The sequence below is a fragment of the Aquarana catesbeiana genome, linkage group LG03 (assembly GCF_042186555.1).
Source record: "Aquarana catesbeiana isolate 2022-GZ linkage group LG03, ASM4218655v1, whole genome shotgun sequence".
In the NCBI taxonomy this organism is placed as follows: Eukaryota; Metazoa; Chordata; class Amphibia; order Anura; family Ranidae; genus Aquarana; species Aquarana catesbeiana.
Window position 1 is genome coordinate 15,451,340 of NC_133326.1, and position 12,126 is coordinate 15,463,465.

General features: G+C 45.3%; 1 protein-coding gene across 5 annotated transcripts in view; it reads left to right on the plus strand.

Moving 5' to 3' along the window:
- MEGF11 (multiple EGF like domains 11) overlaps positions 1–12,126 on the plus strand; it is an 838,162-nt gene that overhangs the window by 639,048 nt on the left and 186,988 nt on the right. The gene's annotated exons all lie outside the window — the stretch shown is intronic.

Here is a 12,126-nt window from a genome sequence, read left to right on the forward strand (position 1 = left end):
CGTGACTGTGCCCGCGGGACCGGTGGACTCGATGTGCGCCGGTCTCCCGGCAATCGTGCCACGGAGCCGCAGAACGGGGAAGTGTCTATGTAAACAAGGCATTTCCCTGTTCTGCCTTGTGACATGACAGAGATCTACTGCTCCCTATCATCGGGAGCAGTGATCGCTGTCATGTGAGTTGTAGCCCATCCCCCCCACAGTTAGAATCACTCCCTAGGACACACTTAACCCCTTCATCGCCCCCTAGTGTTCACCCCTTCCCTGCCAGTGTCATTTATACAGTAATCAATGCATTTTTATACCACTGATCGCTGTATAAATGACACTGGTCCCAAAATAGTGTCAAAAAGTGTCCGATGTGTCTGCCAAAAAAAATAATAATAATAAAAATGCCATAAAACTATCCCCTATTTTGTAGACGCTATAACTTTTGCGCAAACCAATCAATATACGCTTATTGCGATTTTTTTTTTTTTACCAAAAATATGTAGAAGAATACATATTATATATTATTAAACTGAGGAAAAAATTTGTTTTTTTATATATTTTTGGGCGATATTTATTACAGCAAAAAGTAAAAAAAATTTTGCTTTTTTTTCAAAATTGTCGCTCTTTTTTGTTTATAGCGCAAAAAATAAAAACCGCAGAGGCGATCAAATACCACCAAAAGAAAGCTCTATTTGTGGGGAAAAAAAAGACGTCAATTTTGTTTGGGTGCAACGTCGCACGACCGCGCAATTGTCAGTTAAAGCGACGCAGTGCCGAATCGCAAAAAGTGCTCTGGTCAAAATCTCTGAAGCTATTAAACCGCAGTGAATGTATTCTGGGTGTCGCATTAGTAGGAGATGATGGACGTGTCACAACTTCTTTGTCTACATCACAGGCTTCTTCCCAGTGATCCAATAACCTGTCCCAGTTGCAATGGCTTTCTTTATAAAGTCCCCACTACTGTAGCCATGACTTCTTCACCGTTGTCTCATTATTAAGTGTTAATATTGTGTTATCTATACTTCTTTCTAGTTTCTGGGGATGGAATGAGCTGTACACAAACTAATTGTTCGGACAGAACAGACAGTACCGTTCCATTGTTCCATTGTTCCTATAGAGAGTGGAGCAGGTTAGGTGGTAATGCATAAAGATGCTGTCATTCTCCTCAGTCTTCCAAAGCATGAACAGCATGACGGAAGGGACAGGGTGACATGGTGGCAGGTGGCGATAAGGTACCCGGCGAGACGATGGTCACATCAGCGCTGTCACTCACCAACAAAGCTGTCCCTTGCCTGCCCTCCAGCTCCATTAATGCAGGAGCACAGATAATCCCAGCTCCCATAAGGCTTGGTCCAAGAACTTAAAGGCACAGCCCAATCCTTTACTGTGCAGATGAACCAGCGCGGCCTCGGTGGAGGTTTCCATACCTTCGTACAATGGAGCTGTCAATGGAACACTCTGGGGAACGGAGATAGTGGCTAATTATACCAGGTGGATGCGTCTGTAGATCCATCGATAGACCTGTCCGTCTACCTCTTTTCTTCTTTTAAATGTCTTCATAATCTTTGTTCCCATCACTATTTTAGTTCCTGGCGCTCATGCTCAGCGGCCAGTATTTTTTTTTTTTTTAGCCAACCCTCCGCAAAGTATTATTTTCCATGTACAGTTTTTCGATGTAACATATTAGCAGCTAATTGAATCGGGATGCAAAGAGCGAATGACCAGGCCAAGGTTACGAAGGTTTTTTATTTTGGTCATAAGATATTGCATTGTCTACATTCTGTGCGGTAAATGATGAAATTGTAAATGAAACATATAAATGTTTTTTTTTTTCTGCCTGTGGAAGCGGTTCAGACAGGGTCACTCCAAGATAGCAATTAAAGAATATGCAGAATTTTCGAGAGCTAAGATAAGGCCGGCAAGGCACTACAGGATTAAGGCTACCCTCGGATTATCCCCCCCCCCCTCCATGACTGGCCGTAAATTTTGGATGCCACTCTCCGGGATTGGAGATAAGTCTTCGGAATGTGTTCTTTCGTTTTTTTCGCAAGACTTAATTTGTCCGCGCCTGATAAGGAATTCTGCTTCTACCACTGCTCAAGAAATCCGCACCAGGGTGGAAGAACTTTGAAATCTTCGACTGTTCTTGTAGTAGAAACTGTGGGAAAGCCAGGCCCCGTTTAAATAAGACAAGGTGCAAAGAACGGAAAGCAATCAGTTCTCAAATTTCTGATCGATGAACGTTTGACATTTGCTCAACCAGGGTGCTGTGGAACTCTAGGGTTCCTCCAGAGGTTGCTAGGGGTTTCTTGAGCAACAAGCAATTTCTGCTTCTCAGATAAGTTCCCACTGAAACAATTTTAACTACCTGTACAGTAAGCAGGGATTCTTTCCAATGATCACCAAATGGACTGGTGAGCCGGAGACAAGAAAACTCACCGGCAAGGCACTGCAGGATTAAACCTACCCTCGGATTATCCCCCCTCCATGACTGGCCGTAAATTTTGGATGCCACTCTCCGGGACTGTAGATAAGTCTTCGGAATGCGTTCTTTCATTTTTTTTGCAAGACTTAATTTGTCCGCGGCTGATAAGGAATTCTGCTTCTACCACTGCTCAAGAAATCTGCACCAGGGTGGAAGAACTTTGAAATCTTCGACAGTTCTTGTAGTAGAAGCTGTGGGAAGGCCAGGCCCCATTTAATAAGACAAGGTGTAAAGAACGGAAAGCAATCGGTTCTCAAATTTCTGATCGATTGAAAGTTGAAATTTAATTGGTTTGTACTTGTAGGCAGGTTGTGGTTAATGCTGCCCCGGTTGGGAAGGTTGGGGTTAATTGTGTTTCCCAGTTCTTTCTTGTCGGGTTTTCTTGTGTCCGACCCACCAGTCCTGTGAGATATAAAAGGGGAAGGGGTCCAGATCCAGTATTGCCCATTGCCGGAGTCTGGATCCAGTGCCTTGCAAAGTTCCCTCTGTCGAGGGAGATTGCTGGGACCTGCCAATCCTGGATGCTACCATTTTGTACTCTGCCAAGAATGGACTCTTTCCTATGCAGTTATGCTGGGGCAGCCACAAGCCTGATGTTAGGGACTAAGGATGTTATGGTCAATAATGCACTTTATTTCGGACTGTTGTCTGTATTTGCCTTTATGTCAATTTATTAAAGTAAACCATTGGAAACTTTCCCTTTACCTGGTCTGAAGTCACTAAAGGAATGTATTGCAAGTTATTGGCCCACATAGTCTACAGCTCTTTCTGCAGTGATCCATCTCCCATAGCACCAGAAACAGATCAGCAATGTGGAGGCCCTCATCCTGTACATAGGTATGGAAGAAAAAGAGTTAAGTGAAGTGCGCGCATGGAGTCAGAGGTAGGTGCACAGCGGGGCTCCATACCATTACTGGGAGTGAGGTAGCATTGATACGCTGGACAGGAGTTGGCAGGGGCTCTGTGTGCCCCTTGTAAATGCACAAGTGACCCTGGTGATGTACACTAACATTGAGAACGTTTATTAGAGATCAGTCGGTTGTTCCAATAAAGGAACACTATGTGTAAGGCAGTGACCCTACTCCAAGTGCCTAGCGTAGCCCAAAACCTGGGGTTTGCCCCTCATGTGACCCTTGTTTGGCGCCAAACAAGAAGGGAACATGGAGGACATGACGACCAACCACAAACATCGTACCCCCTTACCCTTACATTTGGCACCCAACATGGGGCTACGCCTACTGCATACACCTGAAGACCACCTCTAAAGAGACCGTGACAAAAGTTAGCTAGTTAGAACTCATCCAGGCTTGCCCAACAATAGTCCATGTCTGCTTCCTGATTGGCTCCTGCATTAGGTCTAATTTCCTGATTGGTGGATATCCTGATAAGGGGCGTATATAGCAACCAGACCCAGAATGATGCTCAGATGCTCCATGTGCATTGCTACCAGCCACCATGGCCAGCCAGCAGCCCCAGTGGAAACAAATTCCATCTCTTATTGACACTGGGAAATGGTACAAGCCAGCTTATGGGTTTGCCCTCTGCTGCTCGGGCACCCATGAGGCGTTCCGACTCTTCTGTGTAGGATGTAAGTGATGCCTAGCCATACTCTCACCTCTGGCTCACTGCCACGCCTGTGGTGTACCATTGTTCCAGTGTATGCTTGAAGAAGAACCCAGCTGTGAGATCAGCCCTGACGATCTACCCAGAAGTACTCCCACTGGTGGAGATGCATCAACATCCGAACCTCCGGCAAAGATCCAAAGGTCAAGCCCTGACCAGCTCTCAGGGATGGCCTCCCCCACTCCTCCTGGGGTTGAGCTGCCATTCTGCAACATGTCTGAAGACTCTACACTCCAGAAGAAAGATCAGAGTTCCTGTGAGCTCCAGTTAGATGAGCTGCCTCCCACCTCCAATCCAAGGACCTCCGGCAAAGGATCGACTAGATCTGCACTTCTGGACATCAAAATTCCTCTGTTGGATCACTCCTGTGTAATTGAGGTCCTGATGGTGCTATGAACTGTTTACTCCCGAGACAGGCCCAGAGGGATCTCACAGGAGAGTCTGATATTTGATCTGGATGGAGAGTTATCACCGTCCCCAGAGCCTTGTATATCCTATTTGTGTCCCCCTTCATCAGCACAGGAAGAGAGAACTTGGCGCAAATACCTGTGCCACAGGAACAGGTGCACTTTCAGGCCAGGATCACCCAGCTAGCCCAGCTTCAACCTTACCGGATGGACCGTGATGTCCCACGAACTTATAGGCGGGTGTTTCCTTGCGTTCCTGAGCAGTTGTTCCTGCATCCGGTGGAAGAGAGGCCCACGTTATACAGCAAAGCTGTCTGGGAGAAGCTTAATATTCTCAAGCACCGGAGAAGCTTTAGGCAACTAAATAAATATATTGAGGCAGAGTTCAGCCACCTGTACAGGTTTTACAACACAGGAAGGCAGATCTACATGGACCGTGTAGAGATTGTAAAACCTGATGGCTACCTCCCGGTTGTCCATAGGATTCGAGGTACCCACCTTGTCATAGGAGATTCTGACTTTTATGTTTGAAAAAAGCATAGTTTTGTTTTGGTTAATGCCCGTTTACTGTTGCCCTGTTCTGCTAAATGTTGTGATACCTAGTAAATGTACAATATTGGGGTGTGTTACTCAACCGGGATGGCTTGCGTTTTAGGGGGGAAGTGCTTAGGCATGTAGTGATTAACGCTGCCCCGGTTGAGAAGGTTGGGGTTAATTGTATTTCTCGGGTCTTTCTTGGTGGGTTTTCTTGGCTACAGCTCACCGGTCAATTTGGTGATCATTGGAAAGATTCCCCACTTACAGGTAATTAAAATGGTGTCAGTGGTTACTTATCTGAGAGGCTGAAAATGCTTTTTGCTCAAGGAATCCCTAGCAACCTCTGGAGGAACCCTAAGGTTCTACAGCACCCTGGTTGAGCAAGGCTGGCCAGAACGCCTAAAAAGATTCATGTTGAAGCCAAGGCTGAGAAAATGCGTGGAACAAAGTTACCGTATTGGCAGACGTTTGTCCGTTTGATCAGAGACCCTAGATTTTATTTTTTCATAGACAATAACTTTTGTAACTCTTGACTTGTTCACAGCAAAGAAAAGAGTAGAAGTTTTCTATGCCTTCCCACGAGCTTGCTTAGCAGTGGTGAGAACATTGGTCATTAGATGAAACTGGACCTTAAAGTATAACCAAAGGCACTTTTTTTTTTTTGGATAGAGTTGAGAAGGATTAGAACACCTGTCATTTTGTATTGCTGTCTGTGTCCCCATTAAGGAGATTCATCCCCTTCATTTGTCCTGTTAACCGTTATCATTGAAAGTGAACGTAAAAGAAAATCACAAATTTTGAGTTGTCCCCAGTAAATTAGAGGGGAAATCTTCCAATGGAGACACTAGTTCTGGTCCCCTGGGGGTCCCCAAGAGATTCCCTTGATTTGCAGGGATCTCCTATCACTTCCGGTTTTGGCTATGGGACAGGAAGTGAAGGGAAATCTCCACATTGGGACAAAGAGCTCTATCCAAAATGAAAAAAAAAAAGCCTTGCCTATAGTTCTACTTAATGAAGGCCAGGCGGCTTCATATTGAAGAACACATATTTGGGACGAGGAGAGCTCCTGGTCCCAAGTACTTTGGTTAGTATACTTAACATTTCTACCCAGAATTGCCATGGGGCATTTCAACCATATACATTATATTGTCAAAAGTATTGGGACACCTGCCTTTACACGCACATGAATTTTAATGACATCCCAGTCTTAGTCCATAGGGTTCAATATTGAGTTGGCCCGCCCTTTACAGCTATAACAGCTTCAACTCTTCTTGGAAGGCTGTCCACAAGGTTTAGGAGTGTGTCTATGGGAATGTTTGACCATTCTTCCAGAAGTGCATTGTGAGGTCAGGCACTGATGTTGGACGAGAAGGCCTGGCTCGCAGTCTCCGCTCTAATTCACTCCAAAGGTGTTCTATCGGGTGGAGGTCAGGGCTCTGTGCAGGCCAGCCAAGTTCCTCCACCCCAAACTCGCTCATCCACACTATATTGTCAAAAGTATTGGCCCACCCCTCCAAATCATTTGGTGGAGGGGGGATTATGGTGGGGGGGTTGTTTTTCAGGGGTTGGGCTTGACCCCTTAGTTCCAGTGAAGGGAACTCTTAAGGCGTCAGCATATCAAGACATTTTGGACAATTTCATGCTCCCAACTTTGTGGGAACAGTTTGGGGATGGCCCCTTCCTGTTCCAACATGACTGCACACCAGTGCACAAACCAAGGTCCATAAAGACATGGATGAGCGAGTTTAAGGTGGAGGAACTTGACTGGCCTGCACAGAGTTCTGACCTCAACCCGATAGGAAACCTTTGGGATGAATTAGAGTGGAGACTGTGAGCCAGGCCTTCTCGTCAAACCTCGGTGACTGACCTCACAAATCTGCTCCTGGAAGAATAGTCTAACATTCCCATAGACACCCTCCTAAACCTTGTGGACGGCCTTCCCAGAAGAGTTGAAGCTGTTATAGCTGCAAAGGGCGGAGCCAACTCAATATTGAACCCTACGGACTAAGACTGGGATGCCATTTAAGGTCATGTGAGTGTAAAGGCAGGTGTCCCAATACTTTTGACAATATAGTGTATGATAAAAAGTCCCCCTCTGTCCACAGTGAGTATCCTGGTATATAATGTACGATACTGGCAGGCATCATATACCAAAAGATCCAATATTTTTCAGGAACAGGTGCATCCGAGCTATTACCTCCTGTGTAATACCTGGTGAGCCTCAAGAACACAGCACTCAGCCTGGGAAGTCTCTGCAAACCTCCATGTAATCCATTATAAAAGGAAGAAAGGCCGGTGCCATGAAAGTCGATTAAAACATCGTTTTATTATTGCATGTGAACAACAGTCAAAAAAGCCAACGCGTTTCAATTCGACCACGTCTTACCTTTATGGTGACCCCATAACCTCTTTTATCATTTTAATGGGTTGCTAAATTCCAAAATAATATAAAGCAGGAGAGCTGCAGTATCAAAAGATTGTATAAAAAATACTGAAGGGTGGACAAGCTGAAATAAGTCCAAAAAAAATGATAAAATGCTTCAGAAATTGATTTTATAAAAGCCATGCTCCAGGAAGGTTCTATCCATTGTAAATAATTGATTACACCACTTTGGGGTGGAATAAAGTCTGACATTTTTGGTAAATAAAAAGAGAAGCAAGTTTTTTTCTTAGTTGGGAAGAAATCTCTAGAAAATCAAATGGGTTATTTTTTTTAACCTTTGTTGAACTAAAGCAAAACTGAATGGAGATATCGGCTAGAATAGCATTACAACTACACAAAACAGACACAGAATATCACATTGTACAAAAAAATGGGAATATTGATTTTCACTTTTTGTAAAGCAAAAGGTTGTTATTCTTGTAAATCACAGGCTATTATGCTATGGGGCGTGTTTAGATAAAAACAGTGCTTATCAGAGGTTGTTATTAAAGCTAATTTTTTTGAGACAAATAGACGTTTCTTTTGGTGGTATTTAAGCACCACTGGAGTTTATTTTTTGCTAAACAAATGAAAAAAGACCGAAAAAAAAGTTTTTCTTAGTTTCTGTTATAAAATTTTGTAAATAAGTAATTCTTCTTCTTCACTAATGTGCGCTGATGAGGCTGAGCTGATGGGCACTGATAGCCGGTAGTGATAGGCACTGATTGGCAGCAATGATGGGCACTGATAGGCTGCACTGATGAGAAGGCATTTATGGGCATTTATAGGCGGCACTGATGGGCGGTAGTGATAAGCACTGATGGGCACTGATAGGCGGTAGTGATAGGCACTGATTGTCAGCAATGGTGGGCACTGATAGGCTGCACTGATGAAGAGGCACTTATGGGCATTGATAGGCGGTAATAATAGGCACTGATAGACCGTAGTGATAGGCACTGATTGGCAGCAATGATGGGCACTGATAGGCTGCACTGATGAGAAGGCACTTATGGGCATTGATAGGCGGCACTGATGGGCGGTAGTGATAAGCACTGATGGGCACTGATAGGTGGCACTGATAGGCGGTAGTGATAGGCACTGATTGTCAGTAATGGTGGGCACTGATAGGCTGCACTGATAAAGAGGCATTTATGAGCATTGATAGGTGGTAGTGATAGGCACTGATTGGCAGCAATGGTGGGCACTGATAGGTGGTAGTGATAGGCACTGATTGGCAGCAATGATGGGCACTGATAGGCTGCACTGATGAGAAGGCACTTATGGGCATTATTAGGCGGCATTGACAGGCGGTAGTGATAAACACTGATGGGCACTGATAGGTGGCACTGATAGGCGGTAGTGATAGGCACTGATTGGCAGTAATGGTGGGCATTGATAGGCTGCATTGATGAAGAGGCACTTATGGGCATTGATAGGCGGTAGTAATAGGCACTGATTGGCAGCAATGGTAGGCACTGATAGGCTGCACTGATGGGGACTGATGAAAAGGCACTTATGGGCATTGATAGGTGGCACTGATAGGCGGTAGTGAAAGGCACTTATTGGCAGCAGTGATGGGCACTAATAGGTGGCACTGATAGGCACTGAAATGCGCTGTCAGCATGAGGAGAGGACTGCCAATAACCAGCAAATCCTGTTTACACTGATCAGCCGTGATTGGACACAGCTGATCACATGGTAACGGGCCGCTGTGATTGGCCCTTTACACAGAGATCACAGAGCACCCCTGACGTGCGTCCGGGGGGGGGGGGGGGACCCGGAGAGGGGGTGCGCGGTCGGCAAGAAGTTAATAAATTTTTAATATTCAAAGTAAACTCATCCATTCATATCTCCGTACTTTATTTTGCTGAGAAATCACTTTGAAACCCCCCCCCCCCCCCCCCAGCATTTCTAGCCGTGGCCATCTTGAGTAAGGCGCTGTATATATGAATGGAAGCGCGCTCTACACAACAGATAACAGAAGAGACTCTGGGGAAATTTGTGTAGATTTGATGTGATATCCACTTTTAGTATATAGTAAAAACATATACACACAATATCTCTTAGATTGTAAGCTCTAAGGAGCAGGGCCCTCTGATTCCTCCTGTATTAAAGTGTATTGTATTTGTACTGTCTACCCTCAAGTTGTAAAGCGCTACATAAAATGTTGGCGCTATATAAATCCTGTATAATAATAATATCTGCATTATTATGTCTATATACTGCGCGCCAGATATCTGTCAGAGCCAACAGAGATACAAACCAGCAAATAAAGGCAAGTGCGGAGACAAGTAGGGTGTTAACAGGACAGAACAGTCACCCCCCCCCTCCCCCTCTCCCCCCCTCCCCCCCCCACCACCAGTTTACCTGCAGCATTTGGCAGCTTTATCTCGCAGGCCCACGCTCCTCTGCATAATGGGATAAACACAGGGGGAGAGACCTCAGGCAGAGAGTGGATTAACGTGTTACTCAGGAGATGCACCCCCCTCCCCATCGGAGCAGAACAGGTACCGCATTGTAATTACCGAGGCTTCAATCTGCCTCGGCGGCTGAAAGTTTGAGGATTACTGCGAGTGAGTGAAAATCATTACACAGGCTGTGAGTCGCTTTCCCTCACTCGGCTTACTCGCCGTTTTTTTTTTTTTTTTTTTTTTTTTTTTTATTCAAACGGGCTCGAGTTAATGCAAAAAAAAAATATTGCAGAGCCGAGGAAATTTGATGGCGAGCTTGGAAGTCCTTCGCCCCTTCCGTCGCCGGACGTTCTCGCGTGAAAGAGACAAATGTGCTGAGCGAGCGGCGGTTTTAAGACAGAAGTTGGTGATCGACACTCCGGATGTGAACGAAGCGCAGGAGACGCTCAGTATCACTTTAAGGGCTGGGTTCACACTATCTTCGCATTGGGTTCAGGGTGGGTGGGTGGGGGGGGGTTTCCGGTTGCGTCCCCATTCGCGGTTTCAGGTCCGATTTCAGACAGAATTTTTGGGCTGAATTCGGACCTGAAACGGACCAAAAGACGCAAATTCGCAGCGGAGATATGTGGGCGGCCGCTATCGAGAAGTGCCCGGGATGGACTGCGCACGCATCGTACGGAACAGCTGATTTTACGATCAGCTGTTGTGACGGCGAGCCGGCGCATGCGCGCAATAGCCGACGGAAGAAATTTTTCTTTCAGATTGTGCCTGGCGCTGCCGAGGCGTGTTCATGTTCGGTGAAGGGCGGATTTGCTCTTGTTGGGGGCGGATTGTAAAATTCTGGGCAGTGCTGCAAAGATGGGGACGGATTTTTTAAATGATGCCTCATGTCGGTGAGGGGCGGATTTGTACATGTTGGGGGCGGATTTATTTAAAAGTTGGGCACGCCCCGCAAGCGTCCAGGAAAAATAGCAGAATAAAATTTTGTTTTGCAGCACTGCCCATCATTTAAAAATCCGCCCCACAACATGTACAAATCTGCCCCTCGCCGACATGAACACGCCTTGCCAGCGCCAGGCGCAATCCGTCGACTATTGTGCGCAGGCGCCGTCTCGCCGTCACAACAGCTGATCGGAAAATCAGCTGTTGTGCTGCTCCCTTGCGGCGCATGTGCGGATCATGCGCGGTGCATGCGCCGTTCGTCCTGGGCACTTCTCCATACTGGGCGATATCCGATAAAACACCGGTCAAAATCTCCCACTTTTGCGAATTGGATGCAGAGAATTGAGAGTGCTGAAAGCTGAAAATTGGCCTGGGCAGGAAGGGGCTATAAGTGCCAGTATTGAAGTTTTTTTTTTTTTTCAGACCCACTAATATTTATAAAATGTACAATGTGACCCTTGTACTAAAAAGATTTGAGACCCCTGATAAAAGGGTTTGAAAAATAGGTGGATCTTTAGAAGGGGACATTGTGATTTCATGTGAGCCCGGAGCAGCATGCATAGCTCCCAACTGTCCCGGATTTCGCGGGACTGTCCCTGATTTGGAATAACGTCCCTCTGTCCCTCATTTTGGTCTGATCCATATAGTTGGATATAAAATGCACAATTTATCCTTCAAAAAGTGCTTTCCATTACCAAACCTTTCATCCAATGTCTAAATTGCTGCATTTGTAAGTTTCCAAAGCCAATATAAAGGAATAGTAATGGTAAAAAAAAAAAGGACTTGGGTTTAACTAATCTTTTTTTTATATAATTTTCCTTTAAAGGGGCGTGGCAGGGGGGTGTGTCCTATGTCTGCATACTTTTTCTAATAGGTGTCCCTCATTCCCATCTCAAAAAGTTGGGAGGTACGAGCATGGTCTTTAGGTTAATCTCTTGGTAAATCCGATACAAAACCGCATCCTCGTCATCCTGTCTCTAGAGTCGCAGATATTCAGAGTCTTTCATGGAATATTGTAGGTAATGCTATCATTTTTTTTTTTTTACTATGGAGGAATATAATGGTGCCCCTGGGGAGATCCTTCCTGCAGAGGTCAGTCCTTGCTGATTCCGGGGCAGGATTTATAATAAAATGGCATTCTTTCGGTCCGGTCATTTTACTTATTTCATATTTGACCTTTTTTATCTTCCAGGCAATTTGGCAGCTGCCATGCATATCAAGTAAAATCTTCACATGACTTCCTTTCAGAATGATATTTCTCCATTCCGGCGTTCCAGAATATTTCATGAACAAATTATACAAAAATAACAT